Source organism: Nicotiana attenuata, chromosome 9 (assembly GCF_001879085.1).
Source record: "Nicotiana attenuata strain UT chromosome 9, NIATTr2, whole genome shotgun sequence".
Taxonomy (NCBI): domain Eukaryota; kingdom Viridiplantae; phylum Streptophyta; class Magnoliopsida; order Solanales; family Solanaceae; genus Nicotiana; species Nicotiana attenuata.
Genome location: NC_031997.1, coordinates 18,082,630 through 18,093,075, shown reverse-complemented (window position 1 = coordinate 18,093,075; position 10,446 = coordinate 18,082,630).

Here is a 10,446-nt window from a genome sequence, read left to right as displayed (position 1 = left end):
CAACTTGTCCTCAGGTCCGAATTTAGTATTTTCCACATTTCCTTTCTTGCATGCAGCCTTTTTGGGGGTTTGCTCCATGGGCCTTTTTCCTGCCTTTTTCTGACTGATGGGAGGATTTTCGGAGGATTCACTGCTCTCATTGTCAGTTTTGAGAAAATATGAGTCAATAGATGACTCCTAATCTACAGGTTCTTCAGGATCGAGGGGTTTTTGAAACCTTCGGCTTCGTCTGGTTGAACTGGAGGAAGAGGGATTTCTTTTGGCCATGGTGAGAAGGTTTGTTTGACGGGAATGAAGAGAGTAATGGCGATGAGAGAGTTTTTATCAAAGCTTTTTGGTGTAATGAAGGGTCGCCTTGGTTAAAGGAAAAGGCGGATTCAGAAGGAAGTGATGCTTCTGAAGTGACTGATCGACGGCACTGATGAAGAAGCAATTATTACACTTATACAAAAATTAATTAAACCACACATACTTAGGAAAAGAAAATATTTTAAGATACGGCAAAGATATTTGATTTACAAATTTGGCAAAATGCCAATCTTTTTGCTAAGAAAACAAAATCTTTCTTCCAAAAGAGGTTTTGTAAAAATATTAGCAAGTTGAGAATCAATACTAATAAATTCTAATACAATATCACCTTTAGCGACATGATCACGGATAAAATGATGCTTAATTTCTATATGCTTTGCTCTAGAATGATGCACATAATTCTTTGATAAGCAAATAGCACTGGTATTATCACAATATATAGGAGTAGAAGTAAGAGATAAACCATAGTTGAGAAGTTGCTGCATAATCCGTAGAACTTGTGTACAACAGCTTCAGTCGTTGATAGATCAACACAATTTTTATTCTTGATATGCCAAGATACCAATGCATTTCCCAAGAGTTGACACATCCCACTAGGGCATTTTCTATCAGTCTTGCCACCTGCAAAATCTGCATCTGAAAAATCTTTTAATGTAAAATTGTTAGAATTATCATACCATAATCCTAGATCAGAAGTACCAATTAGATATCTAATAATTCGTTTAACGGCAGTGAGATGGGATTCCTTTGGAGCCGACTGAAATCTTGCACATTTGCATATACTGAACATGATATCTGGTCGACTAGCAGTGAGATACAATAGGGATCCAATCATCCCTCTATACATGGTTTCATCAACCTTTTTTCCATTGTTGTCTTCATTGAGTATTGTTGTTGGACTCATTGGAGTACCGATTGACTTTGCATTTTCCATTCCAAACTTTTTTATAAGCTCCTTAGTGTACTTGGTTTGGCTAATGAAATTTCCTTTAGGAGATTGTTTGATTTGAAGTCCGAGAAAGAATGTCAGTTCTCCCATAATGCTCATCTCGAATTCTCCTTTGCATGGAATTAGCAAAATCTTCACATAAAGCAGAGTTAGGACTACCAAAAATAATGTCACCAACATAAATTTGAGTAATAAGATTACCTGAATTAGAATGCTTAATAAAAAAGATTGTATCGATATTACCTCTTTTGAACCCTTGATTTAAGAGAAAAGAATTTAACCTTTCATACCAGGCATGCAGAGCTTGTTTGAGACCATACAGGGTTTTAGTCATCTTGTATACATGATTAGGAAAGGAGACATTTGCAAATCCTGGTGGTTGCTTTACATACACTTCTTCAGAGATGTAGCCATTTAGGAACGCGCTTTTAGCGTCCATTTGAAATAGCTTGAAACCTTTGTGAGAAGCATAAGCAAGCAATATTCGAATGGATTCAAGTCTTGCTACAGGAGCAAAGGTTTCGTCATAGTCTATTTCTTCTTGTTGGGAGTATCCTTGAGCAACTAATCTTGCTTTATTTCGAACCACTTGACCAGATTCATTTAATTTGTTTCTGAATACCCATTTAGTTCCAATGATTGAGGAGTTTGAAGGTTTTGGAACTAACTCGCACACTTTGTTTCTTTCAAATTGATATAGTTCCTCTTTCATATCACCTATCCAGTGTGCATCCTTTAGAGCTTCATCCACCTTCTTTGGCTCAAGTTGAGAAATGAGAGCCACATGAGATTTGTTCTTCTGGGATCTTCTTGTAGTGATTCCTTCCTGTGGTTCTCCTATAATAAATTTGTGAGGATAGCCAGGTTCGCCCTTCCATTCATTTGGTGTGTTTGAAGGAAAATCTCTTTCTATATTAGTCGACTGATCTGTTTGTGATGGTTTGTGAATTTCTACAGATTCTTCAGCTGGTTAAGCTTGTTGATCAGCTGACTCACTTTGATGATCCTTTGCTGCAATGACATATTTAGGGACAAAAGGAATTTCTTCATCTTCAGGAAGTTTTTCACTCCTTGGACGAGGTTTAGTATCAACAAAAACAACATGAATTGATTCTTAAATGCAGAGAGTTCTTTTATTATAAACTCTATATGCTCTACTTGAAGGAGAGTAACCAAAAAATATACCTTCATCACATTTAGGATCGAACTTACCCAAATTATCCCTTCCATTGTTGTGAATCAAATATATGCATCCAAAGGGGTGAAAATAGCTAATATTGGGTTTCTTACCATTCCACATTTCATATGGAGTCTTTTTGAGAATTGGTCGAATCAGACACCTGTTGATAATATGACATGTTTTGCTTACAGCTTCTGCCTAGAAATAATAAGGTAGGGAATTTTTCACAATCATGGTTCTTGCCATGTCCTGTAGGGTTCTATTTTTATGTTCTACCACTCCCTTTTGTTGCTGAGATCTTAGTGAAGAAAAATTGCAAGAGATTACTTGATCATTGCAAAAGTTTTCAAAAGCTCTGCTTTCAAATTCTCCTCCATGATCACTTCTGATAGAAGAGATGTAGTAATCCTTTTCTCGTTGAACCTTCTTACAGAAAACTTCAAAATTCTTTAGAGCATCATCTTTATGACTTAAAAACATAACCCAAGTAAATCTAGAAAAATCATCCACAATAACAAAGCATATTTTCTACCACCTATACTAGCAGTTCTAGTTGGACCAAATAAATCCATATGCAACAGTTGAAGAGGTTTTGAGGTGGAAACAAAATTCTTGACTTTGAAAGATGAACGAGTTTGTTTTCCTAGTTGACATGCATCACAAATATGATCCTTTGAAAAATCTAGTTTTGGAAGACCAATGACGAGATCATGTTTAGAAAGCTTTTGAATAATATGCATTCTGGCATGACCAAGTTTTCTATGCCAGACCCAGGGATCATCAACTATAGAAGCAAGACAGATTTGATCCCCTAGATTATCTAGGTTGCTAATAGTATAAACATTTCTGTCTCTATTACCTGAAAGAATGGCTTTACCTGATTCATCTTCTATGAACCAACCATGTTTCTTAAAACGAACATCATAATCATTGTCACATAGTTTACTAATGCTGAGAAGATTGTAGCCGAGTTCATCAACCAGGTAGACTTCATCTACATCACATGTTGGGCTTAGAAGAACTTTTCCAACATCAATTACATTTCCTTTGGATTTGTCTCCAAATGTAACTATTCCTCCATCTAGTTTAGTGACTGTTTTTAACAATTGTTTGTCACCAGTCATATGTCTAGAACACGCGCTGCCGAGATAACATTTTCCTTTTCGATTCTTCTTGCGTTGTTCCTGCTATCACACCTCCTTTTTACACACCCGAAGGTATATATAAGGGAGTTTTTCCAATTTAAGTGACATTATTCGAAATTGAATTATTTATTTATCAGAGTCGCCACTTGGGATAGTTTATTTTGTGTCCCAAGTCACCGGTTTATTTTGAATCCCAAATCGAGGAAAATTTCGACTTTCCTTTTGAAGTCTGCGAACTAGAAATTCTGAATAAGGAATTCTGTTAACCCGAGGGAAGGTGTTAGGCACCCCCGGATTCCGCGGTTCTAGCACGGTCGCTTAAACTATCATAATTGGCCTATTATCTGATTTTAATACATGTTTTAGCCTATGGTATATTTTAAACTAATTAACCGCTTTTTAAATTATTTTTAGAAAAATTGCAACGTCATTTAAAATACGTCTTGAACCACGTCACATAAATGCACCCGTGGCATTCGACATATTTTATCTAACATTGTTGAGATTTGGATTTGGGTCAATTAAATGCGCACCCGAGTTTAGAAAGGTAAATTATTAAAATAACGCGCCTAAAGCAACTACGCGTTTGCAACTTTGCGAGGGCCATGAAAAATTCGCTAAGTGGAACGCCTCGATTTCTAAGGATAAGAAGATTACTCACACGAGGGCAATTTAAGGTTTAATTTGGCACGGCACGCCTCCAATCCAATTTTAAAGGAAATTCAAGCTAACTTTTGAGGGCCATAACTAAGCTTATTTAACATGGCACGCCTCCAACTATTTCAAAAGATTGTACTCAACTAAAGCAAACTACGGATGTTCATGATTTAGGCACAACAGATGGAAAGCAGTATAGTTCCACACAACCGGATTAAGTTCAGATGAGAATGCAACAGTTCAAGTATATCCATCAAAATCTCTATGTATAACTCTCAACTGGAATGAAGAAACGATTTTCCATTACCAACTATAACATAGACAATAACTAAGAAAGTTGGGATTTTCCAGTAGATTTAACAAATCTTACCATAAACCAAATATAACTTCTTACAACGATACCATACCCTTGAATTTCATACCTCAAATTGCATAGAATGACCTTTTTTATTCTGTTTTTGCTTACAAGAACTTAGTCGAGACAACAATTCTAAGCTAACTTGCCATATAGACACTTCACAAGCCAAGCCATTAACAATTTGTTACCCCTTTATAATGAAACATCTGATGATACTAATATTAATAACGATCAACACAAGCAATGCCTTCTTCATTAAAGGTGATAACTAAACTAGTTTTGTCAAAGCAGAGGCGGGAAACAATCAGATCAAGAGTAAAAGAAAGCGGGTTTTCGATGTACACATACGGAAACTCTGAATATGACATGCACCCGATGAAACTAGCAGAACACAAAAACTCTTTTGTACAAGTACCAGGGGAAATAGACACAAGGAAATAGATAAAAATGTATCAAACACAATACACAACGAGAAAGGCATCACATTCGATTATAGCAAAAATCGCACACTGTTGCTAGAAAATACTAAAACGAACTCGTTTATTAACACTTTGAGTTTATTAGTTTTCAATTATTTTTGTTCGTTGGAAAGAAATTATAGATGAGATGAGGAAAATCGTTGATTCTTATAAAGAGTTTACCTGACAAAGTTTACATCTGAAGCCCAAATAATCCCTCTTGGTTTCTAACGATAGCAGAACACTAATGGATGACCAAATAGAGGTCTAGAACGAGGACTGGAGCTCAGCTACTCCACAATCAACAACAGCACAACAAGCAAATTGCGGATTCATTATATACATGCAAACCCAGAAACAAATGGAGAGCTCTCTCAAATCAACCAAAGGAAAACAACTCTAGCCCTTTTGAATTTTCCATGTAAAAAAATCGATTGAAATCCACTATTCTTTTTTATGTTTTCAGATCTTTTCCTTAATTTTTCGAATTCCGGATCTCTCTTTTATATATTCCGTGTGTGTTAAGAGATAAGAAGAGGAAGGAAGAGGGGTCTGTTCTTTTCCAGAGAATGGCCATGGGAGGGGGCGCCGTTTCTTTTTTGTGCAGGGGTCTAAGATCTGATTTTTGGTTTCCAAAATTATCTTTTTATAGGTAGGTGGTAGGGTAAAGGGTAATGGGTATTTGGGTAGGGAGATTGGGCTTGGGTTGGACAGATTTTGGTGCCATTTATTTTGGCTGATTTTGATTTTAAAATGGCCCAAGTTCCGAATTTAAACCCAATTAAATAAACTCCTTATTTCCTTTTCTTTTTTTTTAATTATAAATCCTAGAAATTAAAATCCTAGATTATCTAAAAATGTGAAATTAAACTAATTAACTAATTATAAAAATTATAAAAACTACTTAATCCTAAATTAAAAAAGAAAAAATCAATAAAAGGAAAAAGTGTAAAAATGAAGCATTTTTGTGATTTTTGATTTTATAAAACAAATAATTACTGGTTAATCCTAAAAATATAAAACTAGATCCTAAATGCAATGCGCGACATTTTTGATATTTTTTCATGATTTAAATAAAATTAAACATGCAAAAACAAAAATGCAACCAATTAATAAAATCTATAAAAATTCCTATAAATGGCAAATAATTATAAAAAAAATCTATCTTCTTGGATTTTATAGGAGTATTTCATATAGGGCAAAACTCACGTGCTTACAGTTGCCCCTCTTTGCTCGGAAACATGAAGAGTTTTCGGGCAAAGATAAAGTGAGCAATATGAGGGATTTTTTGCCCGTTTGAAACTCCATGAGAAGCATTTTTAAAAGAGCCTGACCGAACCCTGCTTCGGAGGTTGCCTACATATCCTTGGCTATAAAGAATCATGTCGGTGTAGTTCTGGAAGTTTCGGTAGTTGGGACTACCGGGAAGCTGTGATTTCACTGTTGTTGCTGCAGTTTCTGCTTGCTAAGCTCCTTATTACACCAAAATGAAAAATAAAAGGCTAAGCTAGCTAGGCCTATCAACTACGAGTTACAAGATTCCTTTCTATAAATCTCTCAAAGATTGATCTTGAGTCTTAGCTGGTTCTTGCTGTGGTCTCCGATCCGAATCTTGATGCTCGTCAGCTGCAGGTGCTGGTTCTTTCTTCAGCATTGGATCATGGCGGGACATGCGAAGCTTGTGACTTCAATCATATCATGAGCAGTCCGCATCTCTGTCTGCTTCATCATTTTGAATTCACTTCTTTTGTTCTTTTTCTTCTTTTCTTCATTCTGGACTGAGGCTTATTCTTTCGGCTACCTCGGATCCCGTGCCTTGAGGTCAAACCTGGTCAGATGCCAAAACAAACAAACGAACGAAATTTTTCTGCCCCAGTTTTCACTAGGAAAATTTCGTGAGTTATTTGTCACAAAAGTCAGGACTTATTCTCTTTTTTTTTTTTTTAAATAAGGATTGTGTATCCTAGGGAATAGTGAGTGAAGCCCTAAATCGGGAGGATTGCCAGGTTATGCTGGAAAGCTAACCGGGTTAAAAAAGAAATAGAGTCCTCAGGTTATGCCAGGGAAGTCATCGGGTTATGCCGGAAGAAAAGAAAAAAGGTCCCTAGGTTATGCCAGGGAGGTCTACGGGTTATGCCGGGAGAAAAGGAAAAAGGTCTCTGGGTTATGCCAGGGAGGTCCACGGGTTATGCCGGGAGAAAAGGAAAAAGGTCCTCGGGTTATGCCAGGGAGAAAAGGAAAAAGGTCCTCGGGTTATGCCGGGGAGGTCCATGGGTCATGCCGGGAGAAAAAAAAAAGGTCCTTGGGTTATGCTAGGGAGGTCCACGGGTTATGCCGGGATAAAAGAAAAAAGGTCCTTGGGTTATGCCAGGGAGGTCCACGGGTTATGCCGGGAGAAAAGAAAAGGTCTTTGGGTTATGCCAGGAGGTCCACGGGTTATGCCAGGAGAAAAGGAAAAAGGTCCTCGGGTTATGCCGGGGAGGTCCACGGGTTATGCCGGGAGGAAAGAAAAGAGGTCCTTGGGTTATGCCAGGGATGTCCATGGGTTATGCCGGGAGAAAAGAAAAAAGGTCCTTGGGATATGCCAGGGAGGTCCACGGGTTATGCTGGGAGAAAAGAAAAAAGGTCCTTGGGTTATGCCAGGGAGATCCACGTGTTATGCCGGGAGAAAAGAAAAAAGTCCTTGGGTTATGCCGGGAGAAAGGAAAAAGGGTCCCTGGGTTATGCCAGGGAGAAAAGGAAAAACATCCTCGGGTTATGCCGGGGAGGTCCACGGGTTATGCCGGGAGAAAAGAAAAAAGTCCTTGGGTTATGCCAGGGAGGTCCACGGGTTATGCCGGGAGAAAAGAAAAAGGGTCCCTAGGTTATGCCAGGGAGAAAAGGAAAAAGATCCTCGGGTTATGCCGGGGAGGTCCACGGGTTATGCCGGGAGAAAAGAAAAAAGGTCCTTGGGTTATGCCAGGGAGGTCCACGGGTTATGCTGGGAGAAAACAAAAGAGGTCCTTGAGTTATGCCAGGGAGGTCCACGGGTTATGCTGGGAGAACAGAAAAAAGGTCCTTNTTCATACTGTTTTATTTAGCTTAGATGCTTAGCATAGTAGTGCTATTTGGACAGTTGCCTTATTTGTATTAATAGGACTGTTTGGACTGTACTGGACTATTTGGACTGTTTTCGTCATATTATGAATATTTTGTCTAGTAGTTTACTGATTTAAGGTCAGCTGTCATGTTAAATGATAGTAGGGCTAGTATCATGTTAGTTTGAATGATCAAAATTGGAGTGTAATATGAACTTGAAACTAGTTTTAGAACCAGTACTGGTATTCAGTAGAAATGTTAAGTTTAAGTCTAACAAATGTGCAAATAGCTCTATACTTCAGTTTTAATTCCAGCAGTTTGGCTTTGAAATCAGAAAAATAACATTTCAGTATGGTATGTTTCTGAATTTGATGTTTAAATATAAGTGTTGATCACTTTAGTTAAATCACTGAATTCTATAAATGTTTGTAGTAATTCATCAGCTTATATATGATCTAAATGTTAAAATTTGAATAGATCTAAATTTAAATTTTAAAATTAGCAGTTATTGATTTGAATAGATCTAAATTGTTCCTTTGTTACCAAATCATTGAGTTCAGTTGTGAAATAATTTTAGTGGCTTTGAAATCCCATTAAGGTCCAGCGTTGGTTTGGGCTTGCCGGTAGGCCAAGGCTTGACAGCCTGTTACAATTAATTTGGGGCCCTAGTTTCGCTGGTGCATGGCCCAGTTCCGATTCTGGCTCGCCTTCCCATTCGGGCCTGTGCAGAGGCCCACGTTTGGACAGCTTTTCATAAGCTGACTGAACTTATCTTTTCTTTGGGGCCAATTTCGAGGCCCAAAAATGCTGAGGGCTTTAGTTGAGGCTACAGGTTTAAATTGTAATGCAACCTTTGGGCCTTTCAAGTCAGGTAGCAAATTTGAATTAAGGGGATTTTCAGTAATGGAGGTCCCCCTTGTTTAAGTTTGGACCTGATCTTGAAGCCTAAACCTTTTTGAATGTCTTCAATAATAATCAATTCGTAGTGCTAATTAATTAAGTTTTGTTAGAGACAATCCTTAATAGATAATAATAGTTCATATTAGGATGGCCTTTAAAATAAACTGAGGTGCGCCGCGCCAAACAAAAATCATAAATTGTGTGGCCCTCTTTAATTACTTCCATTAAAATACTTAGAAATCGGGCAGGCCATTTAGCGAATTTTCATGGCCTCCCGCAAAGTTATCAACACGTTAGTTGCTCTAGGCGCGTTATTTAATAATTTTTACCTTCTTAAACTCGGGTGTGCATTTCATGCGACCCAAATCCAAATCCTAAAACGTTGAATAAAATGTGTTGCGGATCCGGGTGCATTTCATGTGTCGTGATCCAAAAACACATTTTAAACGACGTTCAACCTTCCTTAAAAATCAATTAAAAGCGGTAAATAATTTTAAAATTGCACTATAGGATGAACATGTTTTAAAATGAGATATTAGGCCAACTATAATAGTTTAAGCGACCGTGCTAGAACCATGGGATCCGGGGGTGCCTAACACCTTCCCCCGGGTCAACAGAATTCCTTAGTCAGAATTGCTGGTTCGCAGACTTCATTTGGAAAGTCGAAAAATTTCCTCGATTTGGGATTCAAGATAAACCGGTGACTTTGGACACCAAGAGCCAAACATATCCCAAGTGTCGACTCTGATCAATAAATAATCCCATTTCGAATAATGTCACTTAAATTGGAAAAACCCCCTTATACACTATCCTTCGGGGTAGGTGTGTAAAGAAGGAGGTGTGATAGCTCTGGCGACTCTGCTGGGGAAACAAACCCAGAACTTCGGTTCAGGGTTTAATAACTGTTATATTTGGCTTTATCTGATTTTCCTACATGTTTCATGCTAAATGTGCTAAATGCTTTACCGCTTTGATATTTGGTGAATTGTATATATAAACTGTTACGAAACCCTTCCTCTCTCTGAGTCTTCTACATCATGGAGAAGGGTGCACTTCGTGTGACTTCTCTTCTGTTTAGAGTCTTATCCCATTTAGAACGAGGTTCGGACAAGTTGCTAAGCCGGCGGAGCTTCTGTATCCCCGGTACGCTGCCCCCCCTCGGCTCGAGTTGTCCGCTCAGGTAAGCCAGGTCTAGAACAATAAACCCAGGTTTTAAACCTAGTATAACAAAGCCTCATGCCGGATCCCTAGTAGGAACATTTGTTTGCATCATGTGCATTTGACTTAGAGGACTCAACACAGGGGTTGGGTCCGTCTAGGACAGGTGTACCCAAATGAAAAGACCATTCTGATGCATCTTACGTGCTACTTGTGCATTTATTTGTTTCGGCTTGCATGTTGACCAGCTTCTA